The 16,100-nt window shown below is 33.8% G+C and overlaps 1 protein-coding gene across 2 annotated transcripts in view; it reads left to right on the top strand.

The window, feature by feature from the left end:
* Positions 1–16,100, top strand: part of Syt7 (Synaptotagmin 7) — a 169,701-nt gene that overhangs the window by 17,111 nt on the left and 136,490 nt on the right. For both annotated transcript variants that reach the window (XM_072896356.1, XM_072896355.1), the window contains exon 2: positions 908–1,028. The gene's annotated coding sequence lies outside the window, so the exon portion shown is untranslated. The remainder of the gene's footprint in view (positions 1–907; positions 1,029–16,100) is intronic.

The following is a 16,100-nucleotide window of genomic DNA, read 5'->3' as shown; positions in this document are numbered from 1 at the left end:
TATGTATGTATATTTCGATTTCCACGAGGCATTAGAGCGTTATCGACAGCGCCGAGCTGTCACGCCGGAACAGCTGAACTACTTCGCTTAATTGTGCCGACTATAGGAAGTGGAACGAAATAGAATGTGGTAGTGTTGATTATCGTGTCGAGATCGATCTCATTTTTTGTTACATAACTCGCTTCCGTAGATACACGACAAGAATTGCGCTCTCTACTGCGCGCGAATTGTATTATATATGCTTTCTGGTGAGTTGACATTTCGGCTCATTGATCTTTGCGAATTAAAAGATGATCGTTCTCGTCACGGAAAGTAATCCGAAGATTACACTTGTTTCGGATTTGCGGTGCTAACTCTTTCGACCTCTCTATAATCCGTTATCGATTACAGAGATATTAATTAAGTATATGAGCCTGTTAAGCGAGATATCCGTTCTCGTCGTTGTTACATATGACACAATTCTTCATTTCTCTTGGGGTAACGTGACGCAAAGAGAAAGTTTATTGTGCGACTGACGATCAAGAACTGAATAAGATTCTAGGAAATAACAAAAATATTTTGTTTTAATCGACAGCCTTTCAGCTTTTCCGCAGAACAGCTGCAAGATAAAATTTCATGGATTTTTTATTCGATAATGTTAAGAAGAAGAAGAAGAGGTTTTTTTTTTTTTTATTATTTCTTCTTTTATAATGAAAAAGTCTATACTTTCGCTTTGTTCAACAGAAATTTTTTATTCTGTTTTAAAAATGTTAAAGAATTATAAGTAGCCAAAGAACATAAAAGATTTTACACAGGCTTAAAAGAAATTTTTCGATATCTAAAATGTTACATCAGAATGCTCGATAGAAAGTAAAACTTGGTTAAGTACAAGAAGGTATCTTCTGATAAATCATTACTTTCTTTTCAGGTAATTTTCACCTCCCGGAGAATGTAAACGCGCGTGATCTCGTCGGACGGGCTCCACCCCATCCGCCCTTTTCAAGCTTCAATGAGGATCTAGGATATAGGTTCGCATCCTCGAATTATCGGTAAGTTGCACAAATCTATCAATGTCTATTAATGTCTTTAACACCCTTTAAAGCGCGGTTTATCTTTGCGTGGAAGTGCAAATTTCCAGATTTTAACCGCCTCTCTTAGACTTACAGCGGCGAATACAAATATCGCGATCTGAGCGAATCATTAATCATAAGTTACGTACAACGCTTGCGAGCTTTTACGAGATGTTGCGCCCCGTGAGTCGAGATATAATATGAGAAAAGGACGTAAGAAGAAAACCACGTATCTAAGCACATGGTTAGAACATATATATTATACACGAGTGTCTTTTTGAAATAAAGATATAAATATTTTTTACGTGATACATATCTATCATGCTTACATGCAAATATATACAGTTGACGAGAACTAGACGGGGTTTTAGAGCTTTCAACGTGACTTTTGGAGCGTGATCACTTTCAATAGAAACGATTTTCCATTTAAACGCACCGTACACGTAACCGGAAATTCCGACCGCTAACATAAATTTTATTCTAAATACATTGAAAATGACTGTGCGTGATTCGTTGTTCGCGAATGCGGAGGACTGAATTTTGTTACAAGAAATCGATATTATCGATCTGCACTGATGTAAGCAAATATAATAACCTGTACTCATAGATTGTATATGGATTTATGTAAAGGAAGGCTGACGATGTTTACATATTTATCGAGAGAGTGATTTATTTATTTCTTTTTTCCGACAGTTTTTTTTATTACGTCTAAATAAATTTAATGTTTTCTAGAAACATTTCTATGTAAATTGCAAATTTACTCTACGACAATTTCTGTAAAATATTTTATAATCTTAACCAATCTTGGAGCGCGTGTATTATATAAAAATAAATTTGCTTTATCTCTTTTTCTTTGCGACTAAGTTTACCATTACGTAATTTATATGATGCATAATAAGAGATAAGAGAGGAAAGAATGATCGTACAAAAGTTTTGTACATACACATTTTCCATTGCGCTTTTGCAGTCCTTAATGCCTTAGATGTTTGTTAGCCTCTTGTCATAAAAGTAGTTTCACGGCCTAGTCAACCTGTGTTGTGACTTTATAGTTGTAAACTATAGGTATAACTCTCTACTTCGGTACAAGTATCATAAATCTTAAACAATCTTCGATAAAGAATGTTTAAGGGCCAACTAGATACGATACTGATTTGCATGAGAGTATTTGTTCTATTATTCAAAATCTCGTAAAGGAATAATGCAAATTAAGTAATAAATAATAATAATAATACTTTTATCGAGTGTAAAAAAATATAAAAGCAGAAAAAAGATGTACATCAAGCGATTTATTTCTCTTTAAAAGATATTCAAATATTTTCTCATTAATATTATACGCATTTTTATTTCATGAAAATAAACCATCACACATGCAACGTGATAAAATTCATATACGAGACATGAGAAACTGCGTGGAATATTTACTCTGTCTCTTCAAAAGGAATCTGTATATGCGGACTGCTGTTTCGTGGTTACCCTGTCTCTTTCTTGCTTCTCGCACACACACATACACACACACACACACACACACACACACACACACGAGCAGTCATATGTATAACCGGAGGAAGGGCCGCGGGCGGCTCTCGCGTTAAAGGCTCTCATGGCGGAACAAAAGTCCAAACTTTCAATATATATCGGTAAAATATTTCTTTCGCGAATCGGCCATATATTTGTTGTTACATTCGCGAAATCGAACAGCTGTCGCTTTTCAATTCGCAACTTTATCTCGTTGCGTAAATGATTTCGTGACCTTAACTCCTACCCTCTGACATTTGAGGGATTTGTCCAAATCGCTTGAAATCGGCGCACGCGGGATTTGCGGTACAAATTATCCCGCAAAGATACGTATCAAGATGGCGAAAGAAGATTTCACGTTCACTGCATAATCCAAAATCGATTTCAGCACAGCTGAAATTTATCGACGGGTTCCTTGCACCAGCATTTTATTTCTTGTCGGTATTAAATCTGAAATCCTTAAAATGTATTGTACAATCTTTGTCTGCTTTTACAAATCTTACAGCCTTTTGTCTTACCTTGGGAAATAAGTTTCGTCCAGAAATAAAGCCGCTAATATATAATCTGCTTTACTTTAATCGTTTTTACATCAATGTGTTTAGAATTATTCTGTGAGCATTGTATGCATGCGACTGATGCAGCGACCGGCTGTGTTGTCTATCGATTTACTAATTCCAACAATAGCGAGCGTATCTGAGTTATAAGACGTTGACAGTCCGGGAATCAATATGCTCTCTCCTCTCTCGGTCACAGCTGGTAAGTGCATATAGCGGAATGCATTGCACGCTGAGATTTGGAAGCGAATTTCCTTCTCCCTCTCTTCCTCTCCCTCGCGGTTCTTCCTCTTGAAATACGTGCTAAAAGTTTATTTGCCTCGTTGAATTATTTATCATGCTCCCGTATTCCGATGACACGTGGTCTTAATGTCTTCTCTCCGTCATTTCGGACTTTATAATTTACGAAACGAACGGTCGCGATAACAAGAAGTCGATAAGAGAGCTCTAACGAAGAGTCATAGGGTTAACGATATATTTATAGCCGGATGTCGGACGAACGTCCAGTTTGCGAGAGAAAATCCTTGACGTTGTTGTTACATATAAACTAGACATTCCGGCATTAAACATAATTCATCACCCGCTGCGATAAGTACGTTTCCTCCTGAGGCTGCCTTTCAATAAGGGATCGAGGGAGATTGAAATTACCCTCCTACGGGGTAACGCAATTTCTCCGTCCTCTTTCCCACGGTAGATCGTTCGAATTAACGAGTTTTGACGCAAGTCCTTCCGGTCTGCGTTTTGCTGTATACATCCGCTCGCGTTATCGGAAAGCGGTAATTTGTTTTCGCTCGGTCGAGATACGCGTGAAGAGTTGCGCCGACAAATTTTGCATCAAAATTGTTTTTACATATAGCTAGTAATTCTTCATCTGGATTTTCATCATATTTATTTTTTACATTTTATTGTATTTATATTTTACATTTAGATATTTATATTTTAAATTTATATATAAATTTATATGTGTGTATTTATATATTTACTATATATTTATATTTATATTTTATTTATATTTTTACACATTTATGTTTATATTTCATATTTTATATGTTTGTTTTTTTTGACAATGAATGAAAATGATGTTATGATATTTTATATTATTTCGTAATAATTACCGATTAAAACGTATAATCTGTTACACGCAATCTCATATTGATTATTATTAACCGACAGCGTTATTAATAGTCTTCAATAATTTCCAATTTTCATGGATAGACAGGAAAGAGCGGTTTAATTAGATAACTAGTTTTATGTCAAAGCACGCTTATTATATACATATTGCGTTCAACATTATATCGGGAGCGACATAACGGCCGGAGATACCTGGAACAATGTAATCGAATGGCTATAAATGTTGTAATCGACGTAGAGTATAACGAGGGACCTTGTGTCTCGAGGAAAGTGGGTAAATCTACGTACTATAGGGTTGAATCATCGTGTAACGGATATGAAATCGTGCTGCAGCACAATTTTTATCGAACAGGACAAAACGGCGTGTTATCGCACGTTTGTTACCCCGTCGTTAAATGCAGATAAAAGAAAAAGACTAATTATTCCTGTGTTAACATGATTTTAACGATGCAAATGTAATGGTGGAATTTAAATACCTCGCGAGATTGCGGCAATTACTTAATCGCATATCTTTTTTTATCACCTCAACCTTTCGTACCTCACTATAGCAAGGGTGAACGAAAAATAAAAAATAGAAAAACGGAATATCCGCCTCCTTTTTTTAAAAGTAAATGCGGATGTTTTGTACATAATATACTTAATAAATACTTAAATAGCAGGTGCTAAGTATATTTATCAATAACCCTTAAGGGATTAAATTCTGTCATATTTAATCTTATTTATATTGCACATATTTCATAAATATATATATATAGCATTTAATACACAATAAATAGGAGCCATACATTTTGAGATACGGGTATATATGTCTATGTAATTGTGTATTTATAAATTATATATATATATATATATGTAAATATATGCGTGAGGATATTAATATATCAAAAGTAAAGATAATTTCATGCTTCATAAAGTCTCCTCTAAGTATTGTGAGGAATTTGCAAGTCATAATTTGTAGAAGGGTGGATAAGGGTCAACGTTGTTTACAACGTGTATTATGATCACCGCTACTCTCTTAATGATTACATTATCGAACCTTTTAAGCAAAGTGAGTAAAAGTTTGTGGTGAGACTGATCAATAAGCCAGTATAAACGGCCAGGCAAATATATACTTTAGAGACAGAAATGTGGGCAGAAAATATTGTCTCGCGAATTCTCGCGTTAGATCGATATAACTCTTGTTTATCTTGATGATTGTACATGTCGCGTCTCCGACGAGGATTCTTTCGTTACCGCTCGTGAGGGGAGGAAAGTTTGCACGCGCGGGAGAAATTTGATTGCGCAGGGGAAGGGAGAGAGAGCATCAATCAGGTACGCAGGCGCGGATGATATTCCCTTATATTAAGGGAAACGGTCAAGGTTACGACTCCGATATCGGGCAATTCTAGCGAGTAGAACAGGTCACCTATGAATAACCGCTCGAATTTTGGCCCCTTCGCATTTTATTTCTATCGACGTCGCGCTTCCCCTAATTTAACCTCCTGCGGGGGAAAGCCGTGGTGTTGGATGTATTATGCAGAGCTGCGAGTTAATTCGGGATTACAGAGCGATCTAGCTAAAATATTCAGCGAGAGAACGAAAACGCCAATTGGTCGGATGATGACGTTTCAAACACTGTTCCCTCGAATGTAGCGTAAATGTGAAATTAAGTGATTTCTCTCTTTTACTTGCGATATTAGAGTGACGTGGTTTCTTTTTTCAGAAGCATTTTCTTAAGGGATTAATTCTAAAAATATTCTCATTATGTTCTCATTTTGCAATATACATATAAAAGTCTATATATGTATTATTAGTATATGTTAAAAAAGATATTCCTTTTATTTTTATCTTCTCTTCTCATTTTCTCCTTTTACATTTGATAATTTTTACATTTATATTTAATTATTTACATATAATATGATTTAAACAAATAAAAATATCACGCACGCGCGTATACGTATGCATGTGTGCGAAGATTAATTTCTAAAAGTCTCACATGCGTATTTTCGACTTGGGTTATTTTCAGACTGCAAAGAAATATATCTGCATGTACGTAAATATGCATTGAAATAAAAAATTATGCAACAGAAATGTAAAAAATATTTTGATATATCTACAGAAACGACGAAATAAACCTTCCGAGATACATATGATATGTTACTCTGATCCATTCTGTTTAACTCTCTTCAACATCTTTGCGTATCAAATGTTAGAATGTACAAATATTTTAAGATAAATATCGACTTTGATTGATTAGCTGTAAAAATGAATGTCTTAAGTACAGTGTGTAATATCATCGTTTGACCAATGTTAGCTTGTTCGGCTTGTTAACACAAGAAACTCGATACTAGCACGTACGTCTGAAGTGACGTATGATACGATAATGGATTAAAGATGAATAAATTACATAATAGTACGTGTATCTTGTTTTTTATTTAAAACGATTCAAAATAATTTAATATACTCGGCAAAATTTTTTCTTACGGAATAATTCAGCTAAAGAAGGTTGTATAGTAATTTTTTGATAAAAAGAAAAATGTATGTGGAAAAAAAAAAATATGCTTCCATTATCTTTACTTGCATTCTTCTCGATAACTATATACACGTGTCATGTACGGTTACATCGTGTATGTACGTTCATAATTTTTCATGCAGAATGCAGGTCGCGTAAAATAAGCATTTTCTCAACTTTCGCCAAAATCTAGTTATAAAACAGTTACGCGACGTCACGAGTGCGTTTCGCCCGTTGTTACACCGTAAAATATGCTCCCTCAGGAATAACGGGGAATTTTAAAAATCGATTTACATTCGCGTGACCGACATATTGCGATGCCGTTGAACGCGGGTACGATCTTACCCCGTGTTCTGTTATTATGCGTTGTTTATAGCGAGTACATAATAGCGTTAAAACAAATGGATTGCTATGCAATTATAAACAATATTACTGTCATTTGTATTGCGAACACAGAACTCTCTTTTATGTCGTCGCTGCGTAATATATTACTAAAGGCTAATAAATTACTTGTAGTATATATTACTAAAAGTAAATTTTGCGGAATATGGTCCATGGTCACACAAACCATGCAAATTTCCATTAAATCTACCAGGCTCTGCGCACGTCAAATGTATAGTACTGTTGAAATATTTGCGGGTGGTTCTTTTCATGTTACAAAAATCCTATACTTGTTATTTTTTTCTTTTTTTTTTGTAAAAGAAAAAAACATTACCTAATCAAGAGAGAGAATAGATTAGTAATATTTTTATTGCTCTAAAAATATTATATATTTAACGAAAGAGAGAGTAGTTTTAGGAACAATTTTAACAATTTAAAAATAGTAACATTTTCTAAATTTCAAGGAATGTTTGTTACACAAATTGGATACAAGAGCGCTGAATTGTATCTCGAACAAACAATATACAATGGAATTTATATTGTCTCGTAAACCAGCAGATATTTATTGATTTATATGTGACACAAAGTTACAAGAGTTTATGTTACTCTTCCGATTTTTACGATTCTTTATTTTGAAAAAGGTTTTTTTGATCAGAAGAAATGTGTGTTCATGCAATGTGTGTGGAAAAAGTATGGCATTATATTTACTTGCATTCTTTTCGATAACTATATACGTAATATATGGTTATATCGCGTTCATAATTTTTCATGCGGAATACAAGTCGCATAAAATAAGTTGTTTCAGGAATAAATTATATGTCAGAATTATTCTCTCTCTTCTTTTCTCGTAGAGTAGTTTTTTGTTTTTACACTTTTTTAAACGTAAACTGGAACGATTATACGTGATTAGATTACATAATGCAGTTAATTAAGCTATTAATGATGGCCGGAAATAGTGGAAATACGCGGTTAGGTTGATAATGAATGAATATATATCGCGTTCAAAGTTCACCATTTTCCAGTAATAAAAGAGACTTTGCTTTATAGTTTTGCGTTCCTGCAATTTGTTAAGTGCTCTTTCGGTATAATTGATATTAACAGTATCAAGCGATGTATCTCATCAGAAGTAAAATTAGGATAACATTGAAACTTGAAAAGTTTCAAAAGTTATTATATTCTACCAGGCGGATATTCTTTGTTCGCTTGTATTTTCATTTTCTCGGGCTTTCGGTTTGTATCCATCTGTCGTTCGGATAAGATCTCAGCGTCGGCTTTAGCTGTATTCGCTGACATTTCCATTCGATGTGCCTATCTTTTTCCACAAAGATCTCTATATTTATTTTACACTAGTCGTTGGTTGACAGATAGTATTACTGTGAGATTTTACAGGAGATATTACCGACGACACAGAATGTAATATATATATATATATAAACAAAACCGAAACTGTAGATTTCGCTTGCTGTCTATTGAAATATTTTACATTTTACTTATATAATATACCGTAGCGTATATAGGCGTCTATACATTGAAATATTTTATTATATTATGTGGAATATAGTGTGCTATAAAATGTTGGAATTAATAGTATGATCATGTTCTTTAAGTTCAAAGTCGACTTTTCATTAAATGAAGGTCGTTAGTTGTTGCAAGTTTCAAAAGTTCAATATTCAACATCTTGGCAATTAAGATTCAAGCTGAAAGTTCTTTTAAAGTAAAAGAAAGTACAGAAAATTAGCCTCAAATCGACTGAAAAGGAATATTATTATATTCGTCAAGGATCATCTTTTTTTGTCCCTTCGTATTGAATCTTCAGTTAAATTTTCAACCGGAAGAAATGGTAATTTCAAAGAATATTTTTTTATTGATTTTTCTATACGTTTTAATGATATACACTTTACATAGATTCGAAAAAGGTAAACGAAATTGATAATGAAGGTTTATTCTCCCAGGAAATTGAATCGATCTTTTTGAAAGAACCTTTTTGATAGAAATATACATAATCTTTGCCAAAGGACCAGTATAATATCGAAAGTTTCCAAAAGGGTTTGTGTAATATATTGGAAAATTAAAAAGTCTCTCAGTTGATTAAGTTTGCAAATAGATTATAAAAACACAATCCTTTTTTATTAACATTAAACTGCACTATTTAATAGTGATATCGTAAAGTGTTTTATATAAAATTATTGAGATAGTAATTATAAAAATTTAGGGCTTTTTTACCTCAGTCTTTTCGTCAGGTAAAACTCGATGATTCGAATGGTAATTCAAAACCAACTGCGGACTTAGATCGACTATGTGGACACAGTGATTATACAATATTCATGAGAAATATTTCGTTTCATATACTGATGCTAGAGTTAACTCGGAGACGTAGTTACATAGAACAGTAACAGAGATCCTATTTCTGTGATTTAAACGACAGACGATGTAACCCGACGTACAGAAATGTCCTTTTCGCTCTATATTCCCAAGCAATTTTAAACTTCCATCTTGTCGATATTACTTCGTTCATGTATATGTGAATTTATATTATATGATTGTTACGTCAATAACAATATGCAATGTCAATAATCAATTACTTAAGGATCTTTGAATTAAATCTCATTATTTTTAATTATTTATCGTCTTGCATGTCTTATAAAATATTTTCAGACCGTTTCAAATTAGGTTTTAAATTTATTTGTGAAAGAAACGTCATGTATTTTCCTTATTTTCAATCTTTTCTTTTTATTGAATCGACAAGATCGTTAGGGTATTCAAAAATTTATAAAAATTTAAGTCTCTTTTTTATTGTATAAACGGACGCCTCCGTTTAATATCGCGATTGTATCTTCTCGATTATTGCGTCGTCCTTTTAATTGTCGCGAGTGAATCGAGCTGCAGCTATGTCGCAATTGCCGCAATTGCGGCGCTCATCTATTGGATGAGACGTGGCCGGTCCGAAAATGTGTGAACGGCATTCGGAGCAGGTCAATAAATTAGAAAGGAGGTCGGTTGGAAAACTGTCGTCGCTTACGAGAAACGAAATTTCGGACGAAATGATTCTGAAGGGTATATCATTTTGTATCTTTAACGTGTGACTTTTGATAGAATTTCTTAAAGTTGTTAATGTTGAATCTGATTGAAGCATCAATGTGATTTAATTACAGCCACAATCGCGATAATACATTTCTTTATTAAATCGACAGACTTGTTTATTCTGATGATTGATACAAAAAAATGATGATTTATTCTATTCTACTGATTATTATGAATGTTTTAAACTGTGAAATTTTTCTCAAAATATAAAAATATTGAACATAAAATTATTAAGGCTTTATTGAACGTAAAAATGTTAATGTAAAAACAAATTAAATTATTAAAACATTAACAGCATTATTTTTAAAACAAGGAAAATAAACTCGTTTATTCGTACCGTCAAAGAGTTAAAATAATTAGTATTGAAAAATATTTATAGAGAGAATTGTAGATCTAAGTCAAGAATAATTAAAAATAAAGATACAAAATTCATATACCAGAATTATGGCAGAAAAAAGTACGTCGGAACACGAAATTTGCGATATAATAAAAATGTCATAATTCTCCAAGTAATGATAATTTACTTATGCCGAGACAGTTCATTATATTTTAATCGACCACTAGCGCGTATACTTTAGTAGATGAAGTTAATGAAAGTATGCTGACCAAAATTCACAATTTTAACAAAAGCTCGATGGATATGATATTTACATGCTATATTGTTTTATTTTTCCAAATACTTATTGGAGTCGATTCTAATTTAAAAAGGTATCAAATGAGAAAAGAAACTTTTTATTAAAATTAAATTAAAAATTGAAAATTGTATGTACATAAAATATATTAATATATACATATACAATAAAATATTATTTTTTTCTACTCTTTTTTCAAAGTAGTAAAATTCAAGAATATTGTTAATTGAATATTTGTTATTCGATTTAGTTTTATTCGCTATTACATATCAAAATCGATATTCGCAATTTCAGTAATTTTATATTTATGTGCTCTTCTTTATAGGAAAAGATGCGTCTCTCGAGAATTAATGGTTGATTTTCAAATTTTATGTAGAGTAGCTCGACACGTTACATTAAATGAGAAAGGATCGATATAAAAAGTCAAAGGTGAAACTCTGTTATCAAATTCATTCGAGGCGAAACTGTGCTGCGGAAATGCGTTTGTTTAAAATGCCGCAATGTGAAAACCGAGGAGAGAATGAACTGTAATTAAACAATTTCGAAATTATATTTTTAAACGTATCATCAGTACAGATATACACATCAGTGTTTTCTTTGCCACTTAATTTAAATAGATCGTGTACGATGCACAACCGACTTTAATGAATTAATTACGTGTAAACGTTATCCGTGCTCAGTTATTTGAACTTCAAACTGTGCGTGACATCAAAGTCCGCTACGTTCGAGCGGGCTTTCGATCTATTTGTCATCGATCTCTCGTTGAAGGCATTCCCAATGTCGATCCACGTGTATTGAAAATTGCAACAGACGTGCATTCGGCAAAAACAAAATGAAATGGACATGGTTCGTTAATTACTATACGTCTCTATACACGACAGTTACGAACGTTATTCACCTGGGGTATTAATTTGTGTTCTTTTGAAAACAAACTGACATCGAAAGCATCGAAAAAGATTTGGAGTTGAGCTCAAGTTTGATATGTCAAATATGATTTTTAGTTCTATTTAGAATAATGCATTTGGTTGGTTTATTTTTGATGTATTTCATTGCAAAAGGAACTTTAAATCGGAAATTCGATTGATCTATTTATATTTTAACAATAGACATTCGATACAGATCTGTTTTATATAATGAAGTTTTCCTTTTGATACTACAAACACTCTCTAATTTGTACGATTGTTTCTCTTAATAATGATAGAAAGCTCGTAAAATTGCATGATGAAATTGTGAGGTAAATTGTATAACTATATATAGCGATTTAAATCTTTGATGTAATTTAGTTTTTCGATCAATAAAAGCATTAGGGCGATATCTAATTAGTGCGGTTCATTTCGTATTATTGAAGAGAATTATGGTCTTAATAGCTTATTAATCGACCATAATTCTGCGGTATTCGATAATTATGACTATATTAATGCGCTATCGATCAGGACCTTAGCTGCCCCCTTTCTTGCTCGGAAGTAATCCCGATCTCGGAAAAAGACAATCTTACAAAACGGACGAAACATATCTGGAAAATATGGACGCCTCGGCAATTTTATGGGACAAATTTCGCGGCGGAAGAAATTAATTATGCTGTCATGTTCATGTCGCGTATAATAAATATGATTTCAAACTTTTTTGATACGTATCCTGAACATTTATTAAGTATGCTTAATGCCTATCAGACTTGTGTTCTATAGATAAACATTTTTTTTAAATAATTTAAGCCGATTCACGTCTGTCATTTTCATGCTTCGTCAAACCGATATTCTTATTGACGTTTTATCTCTGGATTGTATTTCGCCTAATTCACCATTTGATCGATCGAAGGACGATACGAAACACGTACTTCCGTCGCTTTAGAAATCTTTGATCAGAGAGCCAATCATCCTTCGAGTATGTTCACGTCACGCTGAATACTTCATGGTGGCCGAGTCGAATCGGAGTATCCTTCAACCGTTCGGCTCCAGCATCACGTTCGTGGGTGTTGACGAAAATGAGAAAAGTTCCCGAGCGCGTGGATCCACCAGAGAATTCTCATGCTAAAAAAATTTATTCGATATGGACGTCTGCTATCGATTTTTTATTTCGTACACTTCGCCAGATGTTTCCATGCATATTATTTTTTCTCTTCTTTTTCATTTAATTATGTATAGCGGTTATGTATTTTTCGATATCTAGATACAGTGCCTTAAATATCACGTTTTCTCGAGAGCAAGAGTGTAATATTTATATTAAAAATCTATAATATAACAAAAGATAATTCGCAATCTTAATTTTAACAAACGCTCGATAGGATTGACATTAAGTGCTCGAATAAATATGTATATAATTTTAATTTGAAACTAAACTTACCGATATATTGGATTAATTCAAGGGAGACATAATAAGAAAAGTTACCGTTGAATAAAAACTTAAGCGCGCTTTTTTCTTAACTTGTGTAGGAAAAGATATAACATTCTACCTAGATAGTCTCTCGAAACATGAAATTAGAGGTCGTTTCCCGCCGGTGAATCCACAGATTTATGGACGGTACGCTACAAACAAGTTATAAAAGTTGAGGTAAAAATCGTAGAGAACAGAAAAAGTACAAAAATCTACTTCGCATTTTTGGTTTATTTTCACACGAAGAATCTCGCTTTTTTTTCTTCTCTTTTAACACGGTTTTCGTTCCGTACTCTGTTTTGGCATGTAAAATAAAAGTTAAAACTACCAGGTGGTAACATGGTTTTCTCTCTCTCCTTTTTCTTTCTACACAGAGATATTAATAGATACTATTTAATATCGCTCGCTGATATTTTTATTTTTCAAAATTGGATTTTTGGTCTCGCGAAATTCGAAGCGAAAAATGCGATACCAGCAGCCGAGCGATCTAAAGCCCTTTGAAGGGCTCCAGAGGCAATTTCCAAGCACACATATGACGCTTTCCACACCGACGCAATTAAGAATAATTATGGAGCACTCCTCCGCGAAAAGAGCGCTTTGTGTCACCGCGAGATAATAACGCTACCACGTGGTTCGTTCCTTCCCTACAGATTTTCCGTGCTTAAAGTCGAGCTCCCAGTTTTTTTTTTTTTTTCGTGATCCAGTCACTCTCGTGACACAGTGTCTAACAATTAATCGGTCGCGAGGGGTGGGGGAGGGAAATGCGGGAAGATTGTATCGCGTGTTTAAAAAGTATCGATCCGTCGCGAACATGGATACGCGCGTGTTACGGCCCGACAATTCCGGAGGGGGTTAATTGACCGAAAACGTGCCCTCAAACCTCCTCTCAGCTTGACCTTGAAAAAGGGAAAAATGCGTTGCTCCTCCCTCCTACCAAACTATTCGTGCCATATTTTTCTGTCGCTTCTCTTCTCTCTCTCTCTCTCTCTCATGTACTTGAAAATATATCGACCGAATCTATCTCTATCTACGTTCAATGCAGAGAAACGTCTCGATGCCTCTCTTCCCTCTCGTCTCTGGGACAATTCTTTTCTCTGTGATTTTGTCGTTTCGTAAGGAACAGGAAATTTCACTTACGCTGTAGACGTCTTTCTTAAAATGTGACGTCTCGACGTATATTGCCGATTCAGGTGTGCTTCAACATCGCTTAAGGAATATCGACATAAAAAAGTAGACGTATTTCCTGCTGTTTTCCCTCGCGTTAAATTTTGTTGCAAGATTATTTAGTTGAAATAACTCTTAAACGTAGCTTCGCATCTATAAATACGTATAATAAAGTGGCATGTTTTCGAAAATTATGAGACCTACGATTTGTTCTAAACAGTTGTCTCTGCGCAAACTCTCTGTACAATATAATCAACCTTATTTTAGGTAATTAAGCGTCTCGCGTGACAAACTTCTAGAATGTGGAAGGATTGCCGGTTAAGCATTTATTAAGTCATGTTATAATATATCCTTTTGTTACAGACTGCCACGGGCGGTTTACGTCATTCTTGATAAATTCCTCAGGAATATGCACATACTTGCCATGCTGTCGACGCAGGGCGCATACAGCACGTAAAGCGAATATGTGCATATGTATGTATGTGTGTGTGTGTGTGTGTGTGTGTATGTATGTATGTATGTATGCACGTTCGTGCACGGCGGTAGAAAGGCCTTCGGGGGATGACGGAAGCTTATTTCTCTGTACAGTGCGCGCGCCGTCACACGACAAGAAAACGCGGTATCGCGGTGAAACTTTTTTATTTCCCTCTCTGCGTACGAGCGTGATCTCTCTGTACCGAGCCGTTTAAGAATTTGATAGAAGAATAGCGAGATGAGAATATGCGTTTCTCTCTCCGTCACGTTTCTTCTCTCCATACACGCAGTCATCTTTTAAAGGCACGTCATAAAAATCTCATCCGGTAGACCGTCGGGATTCTTTTCCCCTTATAAATGTCATCTTCAAATACAATGTATAACTCTCTGGTATCTTTGCTTTATTTTAGATCTTAATGTTATTTGAAACGATACATATACATCGAATCTGATAGAAGAATAGCGAGATGTGTGTATAGGTATATACGTTTCTTGTTGCGTGTATAAATATATATACGTGAAAATATGGAGGGCTGAACTTATTGTTAGCTTAACTTAGCAAGTACTTTACTTGGCATTTATTTAATGCCGCTATTTTCTATGTAATATTCGAAGTAAGCGGAGATATTCAATGGAAATATCTCGCAGAAGTTGCACCATTGTCCTTTTGTTACAAATAGTTTTGACGGTATTAAAGTTATTCTCTCTCTTACTCTCTATAGATATTTGCGTTAGTATCTATTACGTTAGTTTAATAAAGGAATATATTCAGCAGGTGATTGATCTCTTTATTCATTACCTGTTTCAAGAGAAATGCGGTATCGAAATATGGTAATTGGATCGATCGCTTTCATTATGTAGCTCATAAAAAATAAAAATAAAGTAATTACCATTTCTCCAATGCATGTTGTATATTAATAAACACATAATTTAATTATTAATAGATTCCTGATTTGAATATATTATTTACAGTGAGTCATTTGACATGACCATCTCGAATAACTTTTAAAGCTACAATTACATTCACAAATTCACATATTTTTAGACAGTAAATTTAAACTTTTGTTTTACTTTTGTTTTAGATGCAAAAATAATTGACAAAATAAAATTATTTGCTCAAATAGATAATTATACGAGTAAAGATTATATTGCATAATTTAAAATTTATTTTTATTTTTGTCTAGTACAGAAATTAGAATTGATAATAGTTGCAATAAAAATAATAATTACTTATCGAATTTTATGCTAAAGAAAATTT

The sequence above is a fragment of the Anoplolepis gracilipes genome, chromosome 7 (assembly GCF_047496725.1).
Source record: "Anoplolepis gracilipes chromosome 7, ASM4749672v1, whole genome shotgun sequence".
Lineage (NCBI taxonomy): Eukaryota > Metazoa > Arthropoda > Insecta > Hymenoptera > Formicidae > Anoplolepis > Anoplolepis gracilipes.
Note: the sequence above shows the minus strand (reverse complement) of the source record. Positions and strands in the feature narration are given on the sequence as shown.